The sequence below is a fragment of the Camelus bactrianus genome, chromosome 17 (genome assembly GCF_048773025.1).
Source record: "Camelus bactrianus isolate YW-2024 breed Bactrian camel chromosome 17, ASM4877302v1, whole genome shotgun sequence".
NCBI classification, from domain to species: Eukaryota; Metazoa; Chordata; class Mammalia; order Artiodactyla; family Camelidae; genus Camelus; species Camelus bactrianus.
The window spans coordinates 2,895,850-2,919,066 of record NC_133555.1 but is presented as its reverse complement, the minus strand read 5'-3'; the positions used below and the strand labels follow the sequence as shown (position 1 = coordinate 2,919,066).

The following is a 23,217-nucleotide window of genomic DNA, read 5'->3' as shown; positions in this document are numbered from 1 at the left end:
GCAATGTTACGTGCGTGCGTGTGGGTGCCCCTGGGTGGGAGGCCGAGGTATCTTCATTCTTCAAGGGCTACTTGCCCCAGGAAGGGTTAAGAGGGCCTGGAAGCACCGCTGACAGTCTAGGATACTGTGATTGTCACGTCTATTTTTGTCACCTGTGTGCCTTTCTAGTTTTGCGTTGCTCCAGCTGACATTTCAATGAGTTTGCATTTGTAGAGCCCGCACCAGCTGGTGCTGGGTGTGCGCAGGGGTGACGGGGGTGCCCAAACCCAGCAGATGGAAGGGGAGAGGCTGCTGGAGATTAAAGGTGGTCCCAGCTGATCAGGAGCTGCTGGAGCATCTGCAGCGCCTTAAAGACAAGAAGGGGCCACGGAAAGAGCTAGCGTGTGGGTGGGACAGCCCCCCTCCAGCCCGTCTTTCTGGGAGGCGCTGTGTGGCCGTGGACAAGGCTTTCCCTCTCTGTTTTCAGCCGACCACGAGGACCGTGTTTCCTGAAATGTGAAGCACACGACACAGCCTTAAATGACATCAGTGCACACAAGAACAGAGTGGCTCTTTCCTGCTTTCCTTTGAACCCGTCTTTCCGATCCCTCCAGGGAGGAAGCTCAGCGCGGCGCTGGGCGTCTGGAACCCCTCGCTCACCCCTGCAGACGTCCCTGGCGAAGGCCTGGCAGGCCCCCGTCTCCGGGCAGCCGCGGTGTCGGGCTGGACTGCGACGCACGTGGTTTTCTGGGCACTGCTGCCTTCTGCTTGTGCTCAGTGTCCCAGGGCCCTTTCCAGCAGGGATATGAATGAAGTCTCCTAAGTTTTTTAATGACCTTCAGTAAAGAATGGATGTCAGTTGAACACAGAATACTCGGAAGATGATTGTACAGGAGGGATGTGGGCAGGGCAGAAAGGTTGAGTTGAGATGAGAATGGCCAACACTAGGTTCTCAGAAGCACCGTCGTGCTGGACCCCATCCACCCTGACCTCTGGAGAGGATCCCGGGGGCCCCGGGTCTGCCGGTGACTCCAGAGCCAAGGCCTAGATGGTAGCAAGGAGCCCACGGGGAGGGTCTGAACTGGGGTGCACACACCCCTTGGGTACCAGGATCTAGTCTGTGGCGTTTGTGAAGCCCTGAAAACTGAGGACAGTGAAAATCAACTTCTATGTAGTTTAAGACATTACCCTTCTACAGGGGTAGAGAATGCAAAAGTCACAGTCACTTTGGACAATGTCCCTGGGCTCCATGACGCATGAGAGTTCCCAGCCCAGGTAGTGGCCAAGACTGGACTCTGTGTCAGGCTATCTGGTGTGAGTCCCGCACTACCGCGTGACCTTTGGGCGCCCCCTTGTTTTGGCCGGGACTCTGGCTTGTAAGGAACAGAAGCAGCTCGGCTGACTCCAGCCGAGGACGCAGGGGCCTTGCAGGAAGGACAGGAGGTCACTCTTGGAATCAAAGTCTCAAAGTCAGCAAGGCTCAGATGAGGGGCCCTGGAGCAAGGACCAGCAGACAAGTCTCCAAGGAGATGACGGGTCACGTGATCCAAGAGTCAGCACCCCCGGTGAGAGCGACGGACTGGCCAGGCCTGGCCGTGAGCCCGCCTCTCAGAGGAGCACAGGGCAGTCTTGACTGGACTGCCAACACCGAGGGTGTGGAAACTGGGGTGCACCTCCCAGAAAAGGGGGTGAAGAATGCCGGGCAGGGGAGGAAAGCAGGCGTCTGCTCTGCCGCTTCACCTCCCTGTGCCTCAGTTTTCTCCTCCGCAAACAAGCACAGAAATGGCCCGGCCCTCCGAGGGTGACTGAGGGAGCTAAATGATGTCACCACGTGGGGCCTGCTCTCAGTAACTAACACTCCATAAATGTCAGCGATTGGCTTTTTATTGTTTGTTATAAGAGGACACAAAAACAAGCCACTGTCGGCCAGATGCAAGTCTAACAGATGCCACACACTCCTTTCGGTCACAGCCACGGGGGCCTTGGGGTTGGCAGACGTGCACTCAATCCCTGGCTCCAGCTGGAGTAGCTGCGTGACCCCAGGCAAGTGACCTCAGCCCTCTGAGAAACAGTGGTCACATCTGGCTGCCACCGCTTCCTGGGCACAAATCCAGTGTCTGGGCGGCAGGCGGCAGCCCGCCAAGCCCAGGGCCCGGGACAGGTAGGCCCCTCCTTTGGAGGCCGAGGGCGGGGGGCTGCGTTCTGCCCCTGGAGTGAGGCTGGGCCCCGCACACCGGAGCGGCCACGTTGGGTAGCAGTCCCGCTGGAACCACGTTTTCTGCCAAGGGCTGCCCCCTTGGCTGGCTCTGACCTGGGGCCCAAGTCCCCAGGCTCTAAAGCTGCAACTCAGCCAGGCCTGCGGCTTCCCCTCCCCGTGGACTTGGAGGCAGGGACCAGCTCAGTCCGGGAGAGAGGCCTCTCTGGGCTGCCCGCACGCACGCAATCGCTCTGGAGCGTCTGCTGCCTTATCTTCCAGCTGTAGACTCTGGAGCCAGATGCCTGGGGTCAAACCCCAAGGCCCTGCTTACCAGTCACAAGATCACAGGAAAGTCACTTCCGCTTTCTGGGCCTTACTTGGTGTTCTCATCTGTAAAATGGGGAAGTGACAGCTCCTTCCTCATGGTGTGGCCATGAGGATTAACACTCAGAACGGGGGCTGGCAGTGAAAACGCACCACGTGGCATCAGCTGTCGTCATCTGCACCACCGTCATCGTCCTCACGGTCACCTCCAGTACCCTGGACGGTGGGTGCAGCCCTTTGGGGCTCTGGAGTAACTTTAGAGGACACGAAGACGTATCTGGCTTCAAGGACGTTGGTTTCGTCTTTCCTCGCGCTCTCCGGCAGCAGGAGTATGCGAGGCGCTGACAGCTGCTGCCTGCTGAGGGCTCGCTGCGTGCCAGGCACCGCGCAAGGACTGCGCCGGCTCCGTCCTGTGCAGGACGCGCTGGTATCACTGTTCCTGTACCTCACACCGGAAACCAAGCCACAGAGGGGCGAAGTAGCCCGCTTCCCAAGTGCACCAGTAGGGCTCAGCGGTGCAGGCAATGAGGCCGAGCCTGGCCAATTTACGAGGAAGAGGAATCTACTGGAAGGATGTCGGGTACTCATGGAATCCTCGGGAAGACTGGAGACCAGGCTCAGAAACACAGGTAAGAGCCGGGATAGGGAAGGCGGAAGGGGCGCTGCCAAGGGGAACACTGGTGAGAAGTGGCCCTTTGCCCCTGGTGGACCATCCCAGCCACCACCACCTGCATGAGTGATTGCTCCTCTGGTCCTGCATCTTTGCACCTGTCACTAAATATTCAAAGTCCCCTGGGACAGGAGCCCGTGATCCGGAAGGAAGGAGAAGGAGCATCTTGTCCTTTCGGCTTCCATAGTGGGAGGTGGGCCCTCTTTCCTCCAAACTCCACTGGTGAGGGGACGGGTTTGCAATAGGAAGGAGATTCAGACAAAGGGGAGCCAGAGAGACCGGTAACAAGATCGCTGGAATCTCTGAACAGTCATGGAAAATGTGTCAGTCAGCGATGCCACACTAACAGCATGTAACAAAGCACCCCAAAGCTCAGTGGCTTGAAACAAGAGCCATTTATCCTCGTGGGTCTGTGGGTTTGGGGTGTTTGGACGAGGTCAGGTTGTGCGGTGGCTCTGCTAACGCTGCGGGTCTGGGGGGGGGGTGGGCGGCTGGGCAGCTCTGCCCCTCGTGCCCACATCCCCCTTGGACCAGTGGGCTGGCTGGAGCTGTTCTTCTCACGGGGGTGGCAAAGGCACGAGCTGGCAAACGAAAGCACACAAAGTCCCCTGAAGTTCAGGTCTGAAACTGGCACACTGTCACCTCTGTTCCATTCCACTGTCCAAAGCAAGTCACACGGTGAAGTCCGAAGTCAAGGGCAGGAGGGCACGCTTCATCCCAGACAAGACCGTCCATCTGCGCAGAGGTGCTGAAGGAGTGGGGCCAATGGTTCATGCAGCCAAGAGGCCCCTCCTACCTTCTTGAATGCTCCTGGCACCTCTACTCTCTGGCCTGGAGCACTGAGGAATCCCGCACGGATCACCTGGCTCCATGGTAACTGTTGGGCCCTCCCCTCAATATGTCCATCACCTTGTGAAGGAGATGACAGAGCAGAAAGATGGAAGGAAATCCAGTCCTTGAAGACATCTTCAAGATACAGAACCAGCTCCAGAGTGACATCCTCGGAACTTATGATGGGAGCACATCTCGCTGTCATGTGAGCCGCTCCTAGCCGGTGCCCTGTACCTGCAGCCAAGGCATCTCCCCGCCCCAGTAGCACCTCCGGTGTCAGGCTCTTAACGGAGGAATGAGACCATAGTAACAGCTAACCCTTATGCAGGGTTTTCGGGCGACACCCCTTGCTCAAGGTCACACAGTAACACTTCACCGAGTCCGGATTTGAACCCAGCTGGCTGGCCCGAGAGCCTCTAACCCCACACTGTGCACAGAGCGAGCCATGTGCTGGGCACATGGCACGGACAAGCAAATCAGCGACTCTTTTCCTCTTAGAGTCGCAGACTCTTGTGAGAATCTGATTTTAAAAACTAAGGTCTTAGGGCCCCGCCCCTAACCCCAGTGCTCAAGCCCACCCATTTTGCACCTGGCTCCCAGGGGTCATGGAGAGGCCACCACCATTGTTACAGAGGGAACACGGAGGTAAGGTGCTTGGCACTGAAGGTCATGGCCAGAGTACCCTCCCACTGCCTCCCCTGGCTCCTCCCTGCTTCAGGCCTGCGGTGGCTCCACCTGGTCAGTGCTCTGTCCCTCATGCCCTGAGGTGTGACCTGGGGTCAGGGGAGGATCTCCATCTTTTCCTTAAGGATGCAGGAGACTTCTGTACCTGGTCCCAGGTTTGGGTAGTGGGAGAAGTCAAGGTTGAAGTAAAAGTGAGCAGAGAAAGATTCTTAAAATCCAGAATTTCCGTGGGCTTGACCACTGGGAACACAGCCGGGAGTGTTCCTCTCGGATGTCAAGCAGTGTGTGGTTTCCATCTCCGGAGCACAGCCCCCGTCCCTCCCCAGCTGCTAACACCAGATCAAGGGAACCCACCCTCACTCCACCCACCCCCCAGGCCCCTCCGCTTGCCCCTCAGGGTCCTCCCCAGGCTCGGACAGGCCTCAGCCCGAAGTGCCCTGCCCTCCAGAACTGCCTTAAGGGGACAGCTGAGCAGCTCTTGGGTAATTGTGGCCCATCCTGGCCTGAGGCGCAGATGGTTTCCCAGAACCTCAGAGTTGGGAAAAACTCCCAGATGCTCCCAGGCCAGTGGTTCCCATGGGAATTCCCTGAGGCAGTGGTAAAATCGCAGATTCCCAGTTGTTCCCCCAACAGTGAGCCAGCATCTCCGGGGCAGGGCCCAGGAATCTGCACATAAACCAGCGCCCCAGGTGATGCACAGCAGACTGAGGAAGCCCAGGGCCACTGAGGGGGGTCCGGGCCAGGCACCAGCAGTGTCCGCTGTGGGAGACAAAGGTAGAAAGCGTTCATTTTCCATTTTAGATTCTCCTGTACTGTTTTAGTATGTTACCATGAGCATTTATTGGTAGTATAATTTAAAAAAACACAATAGGGCAAACATTTTCAATGAGAAGCTTCCAGAAGCCCAGTGGCAATGGGCAAGCTTGGCCTGAAGCTTGCTCGGGGGTGATGGGTGGCCAGGAGGAGAATCAGGGAGTCCTGGGTTGGAATCCCACTCTGTCATTTCCTGGCTGTGTGCTCTGGGACAAGTTGCTTTCCCTCTCTGTGCTCAGCTTCCCCTCTAAACAATTTGGATAATTACCCTCCCCCTTATGAGTCCCTACTGAGTATGCTGTGGGGTGAGGGTACCAGCTTGCTGAGTTAGTGACTGTGGCATTCTCCGAGGGTCTCGCTGGGGAAGGCAGTACCCCCCCCCACCCCACCCACACGGGAAGGTGATCTGGAAATCCCACACACATAAGCTCTTGGGTTTGGGCCTCTGTCCCTCTGTCTCCCAAACCAGCAACGAGCTCAGAATTCCGCTGCTCCCGCCACCAGCCTCCCTAGCCAGCAGGTTCTGCTGCCACAGGCCATCCCACAGGGAGCTAAGGCCCGGGGAGCTAAGGCCCAGGGATCCTGACCTGGTCCCTCCCTCCACTCTCTCTGTTCGACCCCAGAAACAGCCAGCCGCTTCCAGCTCCCCACAGGGTTCATGCCATTTCACGTCTCTGGACCCGCGTCCACCCTGTGCCCTCTGCTTAGCACATCCTACACCCTCCTCACTGCTGCTTCTCTAGTGGAAATCCTTCCAGATGTGCTGAAGCAGCACATCCTGCTTGAAAACTTCTCCTGACCATCCCGGCCCTCCCGTCTCGCCCACACACACCCCTTAGCCTCAGCTTGACAGGCCGTACCCTCCTCTGCTAACCCTCTCTACGTTTAACTGCCTCGGTTCTGGTCTTGGCCCACACTGAGTCACAGTGCATCTGTACCTGGCTCTGCATCCTCACTACCCTGGGCAAACCAGCTCTACGAACTTCAACTTCCCCATCTGTCAAACGGGCATATACCTGCTCCCTCTCAGGGCTGTTGTGAGGATCCTAAACAGTGCCTAGGTGTCTAGTAACTGCTCTGTGCCAGGACGGAACCCCTGTCAGTGTGCTCGTATGAGAAGGTACTGCGGGGCTGCGTGTCCCTGGGAAGATGGGGAAGGCCACCTCCTCCCACCCACCCCTCCCCGGCCCAGCCCTGGGGCCAGCAGAGTCCCTTTTCTCCAGGCCCCACCCACTGGGCCTCTCCTGTCCAGCACAGCTGGCCCAAGGATCCCTGCTTCCAGGGTGCCCCCTCTGTGATTCCTGAAGCCGACCCCCAGCGGAGCTGGGGTGACTCAAGCAGCCAGCTCTCAGCTTGTACGTCAGAGGGGAGTGGATGCTCCAGGTATGACCATTCACAGCCCAGATCCCCTGGCCCATTCATTGTCAGGGGTGGCCAGGTTTCCCAAGCATGGTCAGTGACAGCCCTCAGCAGCACTCCTGCTGAAGCACTTGAAGGAAATTGGCATCCTTTCTCTATTGGACAGCGCTGCCCGAAGCTGCTGGAGGCTACCTGCCCATCAACAAAGGTAAGGCCGCCTGAGAATGAGGCAACACAGAGGAAACCAGAGTGGACAGAGGGGACTTCCTTGCTGTGCACCCTCAGGCAAATTATATGCCTCAATTTCTTCATTTGTCAATTGGGGACATCATTTGAGCACCTGGATCCAGCCATGCCTGAAATCCTGGGGCTTGACAGTTATGGGAATCAGTAAGTCTCCCTCTCTTTTGAACCAGCTCTTCTGTCACAGGCAACAAACTGTAAGAGAGAACTCATGCAATAGAGAAGCTGGGGCATAAGCCCAAAATTTTCACTGACTGGTGGCAGAGCCCCAAGGCCGGACTTATCAGATGCTTGAGTCCTTCCCCCAGCCTTGGAAATGAAGGCTCGCCTTGATAAAGATGTGGCTACTATAATAGCTTCCCATGAAATCAATCGCTTAGGGTAGATGTGGTGAGGAATTTCTGGCAAATGAAATGATGCAGATGCCCCGTGAGTTAATGAGGCCTGGGTATTCTCGCTGACACCCCTGGGAGAACAGAGCTGAAAGGAGATGCCAGAGAGAGCCGTTCTATTTCCAAGCACTTGTGAGGGCAGTTTGGGAACTTCCTGGCCCAACAGCACCACACAAGGAAAGAGATGAGACGTGTGTGTACCGTTGTGGATGCTGACTGCGGGGTGGGGGCGGGAGGCTTTGGGGAGGGGGAGTGTGCAGGGCTTTTCTTAGATCTCTTGCTGGGTAAACTGAGGCTGGGAGAGGTGAGCTGCCTGACGCACCCATGAAAGAGTAGATGATGTGCAACAAGAAGGCAGGTGTCCTGAGTCCGGCCCAGGCGGGGCCCACTCGGCTCCAAGCAGCAGCTGGAGAAGGTGCGTCCTTGTGGGTGGGGGCTGCTCCCCGCCATGTTCCCAGGGCCCTGCACATGGTGGGTGCTTGTTTAGGCTGAGATCTGAATTATGACTGGGCTTGGAGAGGTGGAGGGAGTAGAAAGGTGCTCCATTTAGAGGGCATGGCAGGTACAAAGGCCTGAGATCCCTCCCCTTAGTAAAACAGCAACAACCATGACCACCACCATCACCACCACCACCACCACCAAGACCACCATCATCACCACTGCCCCCCACAAGTGGGCATTGTCCGTGCCAGGTAAGTGTTTCGCAAGCACCATCTCATTTAACTTTTACATCTGCTCTAGGAAGCAGCTGCTATTGTCAGTCCCATTTACAGATGGGGAAACTGGGGTTCAGAGAGGTTGAGTGACTCTCTCAAGGTCACACAGCCAAAAGCCATGATTCAAATCAAGATGCCCAAGCCCATGCTCTTGGTGGGGACACTGGCCTGTTTCCTCAAGTGGTCCTTTCTGGGCCTCCCTTCCCTCATCTCTGAGAGGTCAAGGAGTCCAGAAGTTCATGGAGAAAAAAGACTATGGGCAGTAAGAAGACCCCAAACTTCTTGCTGACATGCCACCCAGGCCAACACCCTCACACCTGGAGACATTCTAGGGCCCCAGGCTACCACATCCAAGCAGCCCCTCTCTCTGCTTTTACCTGTACAGTTCCCTGTCCCCACCGTGTCCTTGGTTAAACTTTGGACAGGCTTGTCCCTGGCACAGAACTGGGTGTGCAGGAGGGAGACAGCCAGTGCAATCTCCCTTGGGATGGAGCAATCAGAAGGCAATGGCGCACAGCCAGCATTAGAACGCAGCCTTCGCAGGGGCTCCGAGGGCAACACGGAGCCGTCTGGGGGCTGTCCACAGCCCTCGGAGCTGGAACACGCTGGAGGCAGGGAGCCCCAGGGCTCTGGGGGAAAGTCAAGCAGGGGCTGGATGAGCACTTCGAGGGGAGAAGACACCTGTTCGAGTCACGGTCCTCACAGATAGTAATAGTAAGAAAAGAGCCAGCACTTCATTGTTTGAAATTGAGACATAGTTGGCGTGTAACACTGCACTGGTTTCAGGTGTGCAACACAACGAGCCGATGCGTGTGCGTGCTGGGAGCTGACCCCCGCAGTAAGTCCAGTTATCGTCCATCCCCACCTATAGTTACAGTTTTCTTCTTGTGATGAAAGTGTTTAAGGTCTGTTCTCTTAGCAGCTTTCAAATACACAACACGGCGTTGTTCCCTATGGCTGACCACAGAGCCAGCACTGCCACAGCGCCCACCGGGCAGCGCCAGTCTGAGCGCCTTCCTGCAGAGTTACGCAGGACGTCCCCGACAGTCCTCGGGGTAGCTGCCCCTCTTACCCCCACTTCAGAGAGGGGCACACGAGCCCACATGGGCAGGGACTCAGGCAGCAGCCAGGAGCAGGGTGTGAACCCGGGGCTCAGCCCTCCAATGAGTGAGCGCTGGCCGGTGAGGGAGCCCTGAGGCCGCGGCCCACCCCGCTCCCAGAGTGAGGGCGGGTCTCCTCTGACCCATCCGGCCAGGAGCCCAGGAGGAGCCGAACGTTCACAGGAAAGAAAACACAGGAAGCCCTTAAAGACAGAGCTAAACTAAAACCACATGGAGAACCGTTCTTCACTCTTCAAACTGGAGAAGACCAAACAACGTGATAAAACCCTGTGCTAGGAAGAGAGGAGGGGAAGAGCAGTGGTGCGGGCGCGGCCGCGGGAGGGCCAGGGGAGAGACCGCCTTGGGCAAATGCTTGAACCCTTTGACTAGCAGCCCCGCTTCCAGGAATTTATCCCGCAGGCATGCGAAGCCACAGTGTAAGAATGATGTCTGCTGGTGGTTATTTATTGCCGCACTGATGCATAGCACAAGTCTGGACGGCTGGATCCCACAGGGACTGGCTTAATAAATTACGCTTTATTTGTAAGGTGGCATGCTTGCAGCCACAGACACACGACGAGGAAGCTCTGTACGTGCTGACAGGGCTGTGTGCTGTCTACAAGACACAGTGAGGTAAAGGCAAGGGGACATGGCACCACAGGCATGGTCCACAGAAAGAAAAAAGGGATAAACTGGACCTCAGCAAAACGAAAGAAGTGTGCTTTGCAAAAGACTGTACAGGGGATGAAGAGACAAGCTGCAGACTGGGAGACAGTATTTGCAGAACCCATATCCCAAGAGGACTTGTATTTAGAACATGCAAAGAACATTCTAAACCCAATAGTAAGAAAGTAAGCAATTCAATTAGAAAATGGGTAAAAATTTTGAACAGAGCGATCACCAGAGAGGATGGGTGGATGGCATATAAGCCTAAGAAAAGATGCGCCGCACCCCTGACCACTGGGGAAACGCAGCGCCGAGCTGCGCTGAGACAGCACTCAAACCTGCAACACGGCCAATGTGAAAAGTGCTGATCGGATCGAGGGCTGACAAGGACACAGAGCAACCGGGACTCAATGCTGCTGGTGGGAATGTAAAAACACACAGCGATCTGGAAAGTAGGGTGGCAGTCTCTCAGCCAGTTAAGCATACGCTTATCACACAACTCAGCAACTGCTCTTCTGGGTGCTTCTCCTGGAAAAATGAAGATGTAGGTTCATGCAAAAACTTGCAGGTGAACATTCACAGCACCTCGATTTGTCATCACCGCAAACTGGAAACAACCCAAATGTCCCTCAACAGGCGAATGGATTAACCAACCATGGCCATCCCGTGCATGGAATACCACAAGGCAATGACACGGAATGAGTTACTGACCAGCGACGAATTGAACTGAACTCCAAGGCATTCTGCTGAGCAAAATAATGCCAATCCCAGAAGGTTTTACGCACAGTATGACTCCATTTATCCAGCACTGTCCAAGTGCCCTAACCACGGTGTTAACAGGCCAGCGGCTGCTCAGGAACAGGGTTAGGACAGAGTGTGATTATAAAGTGTTGACAAGAGGGGATTTCTTTATGGTGATTGGAACAGTTCTGTGTCCTGATGGTTACAACATCTATCCTTGCAATTAAATTTCATAGAACTATGTACCAGAAAACAAAACAGAACAATGACTGCATGTAAAAACTGGTGAAGCCCAAATAAGGCCGGGCGCTGAGTTAATGATACTGTACCACGTCGGTTTCCTGGCTTTGACAATGCGCTCCGATTGTGTACGATGTTATCACCGGGGGGAGCGGGGGGAGCGGGGGGAAAGGCTCACGGGGACTCTCCGTGCTATTTTTGCAGCTTCTCATGAGTCTTAAACTATTTCAAAATTTGAAAGTTTTAAAGTGGTGATGGCTGTGGGCTGCTTTGTTCAATTTGATTTTTTTTTTTTTTTTTTTGCTGTAAAAAGTAATAGTAACATGGTGAAGAGTGTGTGTGGAGAGAGTCCCACGTGTGTGAAATATAAATGGGGAGTAATTCCTGCTGATGACAGAACACGGTATTTCTGGAAACATACACAAGGGACTGGGAATGTTGGAGCCACATGGGAGGGGACCGGACGGCAGGGGTACAGCAGTGAGAGAGAGAGGAAATCTAATTTTTCTATTTTTCTCTTGAGACTTTTGAATTTTTATACTGTAGGTATCTCTCACCCTTTAAAACTTTTAATTTAATTTTCTGAAAAGCTCAGAGTGGGGCCTGAGCCCACTGGGAGAAGAGCGACTGGTTTGCCTCTGAGAGCCCAAGGGGCCAGTCAAGGAGGGAGTGGGGCGACGTCCTGTGGACAAAGACTTTACCGGGAAGGCAGTATTTTACGGGGCTCAAGGGAGGCTGGAAACACAAAAGAATAATCGACAGGGCAGGGAGGGCACTCGGCTGCGGCTGGCAGGGCTAGGAAGTGATGCCTCCTCTGTGTCTGTGACAACAGCGGGCAGAGGCAATGAACACGGCCACAACTGTGGACACTCACCCGCCGCTTAGCTGGGCGCCTCCAGGCACTAACTCACGTGCCCTCACAGCAGTGTCATCACATAAGGAGGACGCTGAGGACCCGAGCAGAGTGACTTGCTCAGGGTCCCACGTGGGGTCTGTGGCACCCAAACTAGACTGATTTCCACCTTGGTTCTCCCGACCAGAATCCACACCACCAGTGCTGGGCCAGGCCCCGTGCTGGGCCCTGGGAGGGGAGGGGGAGGCCCCGGCCTGGAGGCCTCCTTGACTGGAGGAGAGAAGGAGGGCATGGAGGATCCCCAGCTCCGGCTGGGGCAGCTGGCTCGAGTCTCTCTTCACATCCTTCCTCCCCTCCTCTCAAATGGGGAGTGTGATCATGCCTTCCTCCCAGGGCCTGAATTGGCCACAGCGGGCACCGGACACCTGGTTAAGTCCTGGGGAAGGTCCAGACGTCCATCAGCAGGTGAAAGGGGACTCAGTGGGGGAGGGCAGTGGGCTTCAGAATTACTGAAGGGAATTTGGATTGTTCGAGACTCTTCAGTGCCATCCACGGAATGTCACACAGCAGCGAGTGACAGCTTCGTGCAGTGATGTCACCTAAAGAGTGAAGACCAGAAGCAGCCAGGAAAAGAAAAGAGCACTCACCGTGCTGTTCCAGGCGCAGCGTCTAAAAGCGGGGTTAGGGGCCAGGCTGGCAGCGACCTTTGCGGAAGACCCTCCGCTCCTCTAGTCCCCCTGCCCTTGAGGGCAGGGGTGAGGCGGCGGGACAGGCGTGCTGGCTCTGCGACAGCTCGTCAGGCTGACGCTGTGTCCCGTGCAGTTTCCTCTATGTATGTTACACAAAAGGTTTATCTGAGGAACTCAAGGACGGCAACCTGGAGAACGGGAGAAAGCATTTGCCAGGCACCTCTGTGACGAGGGGTTCATGCCCAGGACATATAAAGAGCCCCTGCAACTCAACAACAAAGCCCAGACAACCAGACCAAAAAGCGGCTAAAGGGTTGGAGAGGCACTTCTCCAGAGAGGACATGCAGATGGCCAAGGATCAAGCTGCAACGAGATACCACTTCAGGCCCATTAGGATGGCTACTGAAAAGCAGAAAGGCAGCAGCAACAAGCCAGAAACAAGCCACTGCTGGAAAGATGTGGAGAATCTGGAACGTTTGTGCAGTGCTGATAGGAATGCAAGATGGCGTAGCGACTGTGGAAAACAGGATGGTAGTTCCTAAAAAAGCTATAAACAGAATTATCATATGACCCAGCATTCCCACTTTTGGATATATACCCCGAAGAATAGAAAGCAGGGTCTCGAGGAGATATTTGTGCCCTCGTGTTTATAGCAACATTACTCACAGCAGCCAAAAACCTGGAAGCAACCCAAGTGTCCATTGACGGATGAATGGATAAGCAAAATGTGGTCTACACAGACAATGGAATATTATTCAGTCTTGAACAGGGAGGAGATTCTGACACATGCTTACAACATCAATGAACCCTGAGGACATGGTGCTCAGTGAGATAAATCAGTCACAAAAGGATAAATGCATGGCCCCATTTACATGACGTCCCTAGAGCAGGCGGATCCACAGAGACGGCAAGTAGAGTGGTGGCGGCCAAGGCGCTGAAGTGGAGGGGGGGTGAGAGATTAGTGGTGACGGGGGCAGAGCTTCAGTTCGGGAAGATGAAAAATGTTCTGGGGACAGATGGTGGGGATGGTTGCACAGCAGTGTGAATACACTTAACGCCACTGAACTGGACACTTAAAAATGGTTAAAATGGTAAATTTTATGTTATGTGTATTTTCCCAGAGTTAAAAACAAGCCAACAAGCAAGCAAACAAAAGGAATGTGGACTGGCCTCTAACTGGATTGGAAGTCAGGACCTGAGACTGGACCCCGCCAAGCCTGGGTCTCCTCACCGGCAGGTGGACACAGGGGGCCGGGTCTGGGGGCGCAGCGAGGATTGGAGGACAGGCAGGCCAGCTCGCGGGTGTGAAGGTGTCTGTGTTCTCAGGACCACGGTGGGGACGGGGGGGCCACCGATTTCTCAGGCACGGCCCCTGGCGGGAGGATTTGCATTCTTGCACCTCCAGATCTTCCTGCAAGAGCTGAGAGGTCAGAGCAGGACCTCCGGGCGCAGTGGTCTCACAAAGTGGATTTCTCAACCTAGTCCCAGGTCTGCTGTCACCTCCAGGCTCCCTCCACTGTGTGTGGAGGGGCTGGGGATGGCGGTAGGCAGGCGTAGGGGGGCACAACGTGAAGGTGGGCTCCCAGGAGGACAGGACCCTTCCTCTACTCTAGTCCCTTGCCCTCTAGCTCCTCTGCCTCCCCTCACACCCTTTTAGCAGTCAGCTTGGGGTCCACATGCCACCCATGAGCCTTGAGCCTGAAGCAGAAGCCTCCAGCCTCAGCCTCTTCATCTGCATGGGGAGGACGACAGAGCCTCGCCTCTGAGTCCTGGGGCTGCGAGCAGTCCTGGTGCCAAGGGGCCTGGCATGTCTAGGGCTGCCCCAGGTTCCGCAGGCCCGCCTCTCAGAGCCCCCAGGCAGCCGAAGTCCATCTGGCCCGAGCCCTGCCCAAGCAGGCCTTCCCGCAGAAGGATTCAGGCGTTGGTGCGGATCCAGGGCCTGGAGCGGAGTAGCAGGAACTGTGGTCAGGGGTGCCTGGAAGGCTGGGCGGGCAGTGGCCAATGCAGCAGCAGCCCTCCTCTCTCCACTCCTGAAAGCCCCAGCCCTGCCACATCTCCACTGTATTTCCCGGGGTAAGCCACAGGGCCTCTCTGACCTTCGGGCTCCTCGTCAGTCAGAGGTCTGTTGTGGGGAAAGCTGGTCTCTGCTCCACATGGCGTCAGCTGGATCCGCTTACCTGGGGCCTGGGAGGGCCTTTTCCAAGATGTTGCACCCATGGGTGTTGGGGGAGCTCAGCTGGGGATGTGGGTGGGGTCTTGGTTTGTCTCTGCAGGGCCTCTTCATGGGCTGCCTGGGCTTCCTCAGGGAGAGTGGCTGGGTGCCCAGAGCCAGTGTCGCAGAAAGTGGCGCACTGTCACGTCTGCTGCACTCTACTGCTCAAGCGAGAGCGTCCAAGTTCCAGTGGAAGGAAGGTCTACGCTGCATTCTGCATCTTGATGGAAGGGGCGCCTGGGAGTCAAGAGGACACACCTGACCTCTGCAACAAGCCTTCAGTGATGCGGGCTTCGAGATGCTCTAACTGGCAGCGGATACGTAAGTGGCAAAGGTGGTCGATCAAAGAAACTGGTTCAAAGATTCTACTTCTAGGCTCCAAGAGTTTAAGATCTTCAGGGTCTAAACTTTCAAATTCAGTCCTTACAAGATCTTATGACCCCATCACACTTTCTCATCTAGATCCAGAGCTGGACCTTTCTGATTTGCAGTGAAGCTAGCGATTTATCTGTGTGCTACCTGTACCGTCTTTTTCCTTAAAATTTTAAATGAAAATTTAAACATTTTTCTTTTAATTTAACCTTATTTCAAATAAGAGTAGTATCTGTGAAATCATGGATTTGAAGGACGAACCACTATTTTTCTCAAAACATACCAAAGAAGCTTTGGTAATGCAGTCCTGGCGCCCCCTCAAACCATCTCAGGCTCCATCAGCAATTTGGATGCCACGTTTCAGAAGCCACTGTCCAAAGCGCCAGCCCCTCATTCCTGCAGGGAAGGAAGCGTGGAAGCATCCATGTGCAGCAAGCAGCAGGTCGTCCCTAGGGCAGGAGTTCTTTGGGCACCGAGAATGCAGGACCCACTCACCCATGGGTCGGCGAAGACGTCTGTGCGGTCCTGCTCTGGGTGGAGGTCAGGGCTGGGGGGCTGGGGGGCTGGGGGGCTGGGTTCTGGGGAGCACGGCTCTCCGCACGGAGCCCGCCAAGGGCTGGGACCATGGTGGGGGGGATACTATGCAACACCACCATCTAGTGGCCAAAACGCAAGACACTGAGGGGAGGAACAGAGAACAGACAGCTCCCGGACTTGACATAAAGGGACAAATGACCGAGAAACAAAGCAATCTGGCAGCTACTCAAGTACTAAAGGGTCAGTGCAAACATGACTTAAATGGCCATCCATGGAGCACTGTTAAAATATCAGCACATCATATGGAATAGTGTGTGGGCATTGCCAAGGACGCTGTAAAGACACGTTATTGACACGGAAAGAGGCTTACTGGAGTGGGGGAGCGAGCACTATCAGAGTAACTCCTTGCAGCTGTGAGCATAAATCCACTCGCAGTATCAAGGGAGACACGTCTGTTGCTCCCCGTCGTCCCCATCCACACAGATGCTCAAGCCAGAAACCTAGCCATCGTACTCAACCTTTCTCCCCAACCCTTACCCCTCTGCAGTTCCCCTGCTTCTCCCCCTCCCCACGGCCACCACCTTGGGCAGAACCAGCATCATCTCTGCCTTCTCCACTTCACAGCCAAGAGGGCTGTCCCGAATGCCAAGTGGACCACGCCTGGGCACAGTGTCACCTCCCCAGAGGTAATGGGATTTCGTCTTTGTATTTTCTGATTTGTCTGGGGAACAAGTATTATTTTGACATAATCAGAAGAATATAAGTTATATTTATTTTAAAATAAAATCAAATGTTTAGGCTATTGGTACATGGTGAGCTCAAAGAAGAGGAGGTCTGTGTGGACTGGAAGGCTGGGGAAGGTCCCAGGGAGGTGAGGATCGAAGGGATAGAAACATCAAGCATGGGAAAGAGGACAACACCCCAGAAAGGAAAACATGTGGACAAAGGCATGGAGGAGGGCAAGGGCGCCTGGCGGTGGCGCTGAGATTTTGTCTGCCCGGCACACTTAATTCTCATTGCAAACGCTTTTTCCCCCTCAGGAGTCACCCTTCCCACATTCTCAGGCCACAAGTTTTCAGTGAGGCTGATTCTCAACATGGGGATGTGAATTGGTCTGGGCCAATGAGAGCCTTTCCTGGGATTTTTGCCTCATCTATTGAAAAAGAGTGTTGTCTTTCCCTTGGAGCTACCAAGCTGGGAGGATATAAGCCAGATCTTCTTTACCATTGCAAGGGAAAAGCTTGTCTGAGAAAAAAGCCCACACAGGAGAAATCAGAGCCAAAGATGGAGAAAGTCATGTTCCTGATGACAGGATTTGAGCACCTGGATCCAGCCACACCTGAAGTCATTTCCCCCTAGAATTTTCAGATCTGTGAACCAATAGATTCCCCCTCTCTCGAGGACTGGGCTAATTTGCCGTCTGTTCCTATTACTTGCAACCTAAAATTTCCTAATTTCCCCACTAGTCTGGCCTGGGATTGAGACTTGCTATGGAAAGCAGAAGGGAGGCTGAGCAGAGGCAGCAGAAGCAGCACATGTAATGGGAATTTGGGGAGGCAAGGCTTTGACTCCCAGCGGACTAAGCATCTAGTGTGGGAACTGGAGAGTCAGAGTATCTGAGCCAAGCCAGAAATCTGAAACCCTAAAAGGCACTCTCCCCTGACTGCCCACAGGCCGCAGTCCCCTCATCTATCCAGAGATCTTTTGAAAGGAGACCCAGGGACAGAAATGGCCTAGGGCAGCTCCTGTTCTTGGCTTCTTGAAGCTCTGGGAGGAAACTTTGTAAGTCTTCCCAGACCGCACTGGCGAGGCCAAGAATCCACAAGACAACTGTGCAGGGGATGAAATGGGTGCAGGGGGGCGGGGGGGGTCATTGGATGCATTCTGCATTTTCCACTGCTCTCTCCCTGTCTGTGCGTGGCCCAACTGCTTCCGAGGGCCTTTGGTCCCTGGCAAGAGGGGTTCTGTGGGGGTGGAGGAGACAGACAGAGACCCGCCGGTTCTAGCACAAATCGGGTTCCTCTAAGAGCTGCATGAAGGCACGACACATGGAGACCCCACAGGCCCTGGAGGGTCGGTACCAGTGTCATGTGCCTCCTCACAACACCTAACATAGTGCCTGGTGCAGGGTCATACAAAGGGGGCTAGTTTCCCTTCAGAAAGCAGAGCCCGTGTCCTTGCTGGGAGCAAGCGGAGCAGGAGTTTGCGGGGACTGAGGTGGGTGATCACATGTCACTGCCTGTCTCTGCAGTGGACCTCACCCACTGCCCCCCTGCAGCCGTCTCATCTGGCCCCAACGAGGGCACAGCTGCCCTGAAACCTCTGGCCTGAGACCAGCCACAAACCACTTCCCAGCTCTTAAGTGTTGCAGCCATATACGTGAGCTAAAATCAACAGATACAGAAAAATATTTGTTAAAATTCAATGCCTATTCATGATAAAAACTGTCAGAGAAAGTATCAAAGTCCTTAATCCAGTAAAGGGTGTCTGACACACACACACACACACACACACACAGAGCTAACATCATCATTAATGGTGAAATACTGAGCACTCTTCTCCTGAGGACAGGACCAAGTGAAGGGTGTTGACCACCAGCATCTCTATTCAAGATGGCATCCCAGGACCCAGTCATTTCAATAAGGAGGGGGGGGATAAAAATAAAACAAATAAGGATTGGGAAGGAAACATACAAACTGTTTTATTATTTCAAATAATAAAACTTCATGGAAAAAATCCAAAATAATCTACAAGATATGAGAATGAATGAGTAAATTTAGCAAGGTTACTGACTATAATCAGCACCCCCAAATCAAATGAATTTCTATATACTAGCAACAATTAGAAAAAGAAAAACTTTAAATGTCATTTATAATAACACCAAAAATGATCAGATACTTATGAATAAATCTAACGAAGGAGATGCAAGACTCCTATGCTAAAAACTACAAAATGTTGCAGAGTAACTGAAGAAGACTTAAATAAATCGAGGGCTATACCATGTTCATTGACTGGCCGACTTAATGTTACTAAGATGTCAGTTCGCCCCAGAGAGAATTGCATCCAGAGGGCCCTTAGGAGTTTTGGGCTTTACAGGGGTGTGAAAGCAATACACACTTGGAGGAAACTGTACTTCAGATCTTGATCTCTCCCAGGCTGGTGTACGCGGTTACGATCCTTTCTCGCAATGCAAACCGCTGATACACTTACCGCCATTCTGTACCCAGACAACCACTCTGTTTCTCAATTTCAGTGCAGTATTCAATAGATTACATGAGACAGTCCACATTTCATTACAAAACAGGCTTTGTGTGAGATGATTTTGTCCAGCTGTAGGCTCAGTGCTCTGAGCACGTGTAAGGTAGGCCAGGCTAAGCTGTGATGTTTGGTGGGTTGGCTGTATTAAAGGCATTTCTGACTTGTGATAGTACCAACTTAAATGGGTTATCAGGATGTCATCATATCGTAAATCAAAGAAGATCCGTATTCAGTGTGCACCTAGTCGATAGCCCAGCAGGCATTTTTGAGGAAATTGGCATGCTGATGTGAAAATTTATACGGACATTCAAGGGATCTAGAACAGGTAACACCAATCTCAAAAAATAAAAACAAAAGCACAAACCTGGAGGACTACGTCAAGAGACGTCAAGAGCTTTTATAAACCCACAGCAGACAGTGTGGTGGAGCGTAACAGTCGTCCAGCGGACCGGGCCAGGGAGCCCCGCAGAGCCTGGCTGTGTTGGCACCTTCCATCAGCTGATTATAGTCCAGGCGCACTGCAATTCAGTGGGGGGAAGACGGTCCTTTTAGTAAATAGTATCAGCTCAACTGGATCCCCTTATGGGGAAAACACAAGCCTGCCTCCTACCACACACAAGTATTAATTTGAGATGGATCATAGATCCACAGTAAAATGATAACTCCTTTAAAGAATAGAATATCTTCCTGACCATGAGGTAGGCAAACATTTCCTAAAGAAAACACACTGAGAGAAGAAGTTTGTGGTACATCTATGAAAAAGAACTCATATCCAGAATACATAAATAACTTTTATAAATTAATAAGGAAAAGATAAACACCCCAGTTTAAAAACAGGCAGATACTTGCACAGCTGCTGCGCTCAAGGGGATATTCAAATGTCCGATGAGCACAGAAAGCACCCTGGTCAGCACGGAAACGCCGATTAAACCTCAGCAGGACGCCTCGCACATACCCCACCAAGGCGACTGTGCGTGGTGGCCCCGGAGGGATCTCCCTTCAAGGGACGGCCTGCTGGACAGCCACACAATTGCCATCAGCAGGCAGCTGTCAGCCCCTTCAACGTCTGCTGGGAGCCACCCTGTCTAAGGCCATGGCGCTCACCGAGCAGTCCGCATCCAAAGGCCAAGAGAGGCAGGGCTTGGAGGTCGGCCGTTTCCACCGAAGTGGTTGCTGTGACGGGCGGTGCTCACTCCAGCGCCGCTCCTGGGCTGACCGGGCTCCACCCGCCTGCGTCACAGATTAGCTTGGACCTCTGTCCAATTCTGCTCCGCCCCTTTCTCCCCACAGGAGCTGGTCCCTAACGGGCACCTTGCAACCCAAATTCCATTACAGCACCTGCCTCTGGAGAAGCAGCTGTGACAGCGAGGATGTGGATATGGAGCAGCCGGAACCGTCAGTTATTGCTGTCTGGATCGGAACTTGACGCCACTTCAGAAACCTGTCTGGCGGCGTCTGCTCAAGCCCAAGCTGCAGATCCCCTGCGACCCGGCAAATTCTCTTCTCGGCAGATGCCCCCCGAAATCCTTGCCCTGCCCACAGAAGCTGTGTTCACGGAAGCCTTACTCATCGCAGCCCAAACCGGCAACCTTCCAAATGGCCGCCAACAGGAGGATGGATAAGCACATGACAGGAAGTTAGTACAACGCAATAGCTCACGGCTGCTGCTAAACACAAGGTGGGCTAATCTCACAGGCAACACGCTGAACTGAGGAGCCAGACATGGAAGAGTGCACAGCGTACGCGCATATACTTCCATCCACAGTACAGCCTGTCTGTGATGACAGGAGTCAGAACGGGGGGAACTGATGCAGGGGGAGGCTTCTGGGAGCTGGAAGTGTCCGGCACCTTGGTCTGGGCACGGCTACATGCATGTATACACATGTAAAACTCGGTCAGGCTCTACACCTGAGACCTGTGCATGGACTGGACACTCCAGCTTGATAAAGAAAACCAGGTAAAAAAACCTAAGAAGACCCAAGCCTCCATAATGAGCCACATTTATTGAGAACTTACCATGTTCCAGGCCCAGGGCTTTACATGCAGTAGCTCAGTCACTCCTCACACAGACACACACCAACACCCACCCACACAACACACAGGCACACCAGCACACACTCCAACACACACACACCCTGGCACACAGAAAACCCAACATGCTACACAGGCACCACCACCCCTGTGCGTGCACACACACACACACACACACTCACACTCCCCGGCTACACGGCCCTGCTGAGGGCTGGGCCTCGGGACACGGCGCACCAGGGTCCTGCTGTCCAAACTCTCTGTGCTTCCATCTCCCCATCTTTGATGTGATCACACAGCCCGGTTAGCACAGGGCCGGGGCGCCCAAAGCTCTCCGAACAGGAGGGTTGGCCACTGCTGCTGCCCCGCTGAGGGAGGGCGCCCCTGAGGAGCAGAGTGTTGGGAGCAAACAGAGGAAAGGATGTAGCACGGAACCTGGGAGCCGTTAGGCGGAACGCCTGCGTTGCTCATTTCTGTTTGCAAATCCCTTTCAGGCTTGGGACTCCTGCCTCTCCATTTCTTCCTCTGCATCCTGGGAGGAGGGGGTGACCGTCATGCTAGTTCCACCTGCTGAGAGACCTCGAAATCTGTTTCTGTCCTTGGTTTTTGAAAAGTGAGGACAACTGTGATTCCTTGCAGAGGACTGGTAGGTTTGGAGCTCGGAGGACCTCGAATAGCCAAGTTGGAAGAGGCACAGCGGGTGAAGAACCTGAGCCCCAAGATGGCAAGTGAGTGGCCCAGGTCACCCAGTGAGTGGTGGACCAGAACCTGCTCAAAACCGTGATTTTAACTGTCCCCAACAGCTGGTCATGCGATGGCTTCGTCCTCCTCCTTCAAAGACCCGCCTCCCTGCGGACTGGAACCCCTAGTGCAGCTCCTGTTGGAACAGACATTGAGCACTGGCCTCCTTTCTTGTCTGAGGGTCGCCAAAGATGCAAACGAGAACCACATTCAAGAATTCCTCCACCCACAGTCTGGATGGGAACCATATCCCAGCCAGAGGGAGCGGAAGGGAACTCAGGCCTCATCAGCGGCGCCCCCGGGGCCCAGGCAAAACACATTCCTAAAGGGCTCAGACTGGGAGTCTGGGAATAAAGAGATGGAAAAGTCCCTGATCTCAGGGCGGCACTGTCGGCCGAGTGTCAGTCCATCCTCTTTTGTGGGCCCCGCCATCCTGGACACCAGACTGAGGCGTGGCCAGCGTGCGGTTAGGCCTGTCCTCAAAGGAAGCTGTCTTGGCAGTGGATGAGAGAAGTTCTGGCAAAACCCAGACTTGGTGCCCTCCCTTAAGTCTTAAATGGGACTTCTTATGTGATGATTTAGTAGCTAATCCACTCAGCTGAGCCCCTGGGCCTGCTGGGTGCCTGGAGGGAAGGCAAGCAAGGAGGATCTTGGTTTTGGCCACTCGGCCCAAGTTCAATGACCCCTGGGAGATTGTGCAACAGACACATAACAGGCCCACCCACAGGTCTCTCCAGCACACCGCCCCGAGAGGTCCTCCCACATCTTTGCTTTGTTTGGTCTCAGCCCTGCGATTCCACTTTCCAAATGCCTCGAGCCCACCGTGTGACTGCTCTTCCCGTAGGACCACGTGCCTTGGCCAGCACACAGAACACCCCCCTGCGCTTTCTGCCCTGGGTTTCCTGGTCTCACTGCTGCCTGTGTCCTGTGAAACAGCACAGGGATAGATGGCGTCCGCACCAGCTTCTCGCCAGTCGTACAGCGAGGAGCTGACAGGGAGGCCCAGGGGCAGGGGCCACTGTCCCAAACACAGCCACGGGGTGTGAACACCTTGCAACTCAGGAATCACCTCCCCGATGAAGCCAGGCCTGCGGGGGCGGGCGTGGGGCTGGAGGATGAGCCTGACAGGGCAGGTTCCCCGCCTCTGACGCTCCTGGTCCTTGGGCTGAGGCTGGCACACAGCGAAGGAACGAGCCCACAGCTCTGGGGACACCTTCAGCGCCACACAAGCAAGTCAGCACAAGGGAAGCAGGTCTTCACCGGGAGCAGGAGGTCAGGGAGGTTCAAGGACAAGGGTGGCATCCGAGTGACCCTTGCAGGGATGTGGACGTGAGCGCCAAGAGTCCAGCGAAGGGAAAGACGGCTGTGGCGTGGGGCCGCGCGCAGCGGCCCGCGTCCCTGTCCTGCCGCGCTCTCTGGGTCTTCCTGTCCTCCTCTGTCTCTGTCTCTCTCCTCCTCCCTCTCGGCCCTCTCTTTGTACATCTGCCCGGTGTCACCAGCTGACTTGCTCTGCGTTCCCCGGTTTCGCACCCCCAGCAGCCTGCCGGACCACGCCCAGTGCCCAGGGCCTGG

The 23,217-nt window shown here is 54.4% G+C and overlaps 1 long non-coding RNA gene across 3 annotated transcripts; it reads left to right on the top strand.

The window, feature by feature from the left end:
* The first annotated feature begins 5,524 nt into the window (after nt 1–5,524).
* Nucleotides 5,525–21,565, top strand: LOC123616233 (uncharacterized). Of its 3 annotated transcripts, none has more exons than XR_012499809.1 (5): nt 5,525–9,046; nt 13,619–14,570; nt 14,803–15,030; nt 16,166–16,304; nt 20,167–21,564. It is a non-coding gene; the product is annotated as an uncharacterized LOC123616233 (long non-coding RNA). The 3 variants fall into 3 exon arrangements; XR_012499808.1 differs by having other exon boundaries at nt 13,619–15,030; nt 20,167–20,554; nt 21,399–21,564; XR_012499807.1 differs by having other exon boundaries at nt 13,619–15,030; nt 20,167–21,565.
* Nucleotides 21,566–23,217: the final 1,652 nt, after the last annotated feature.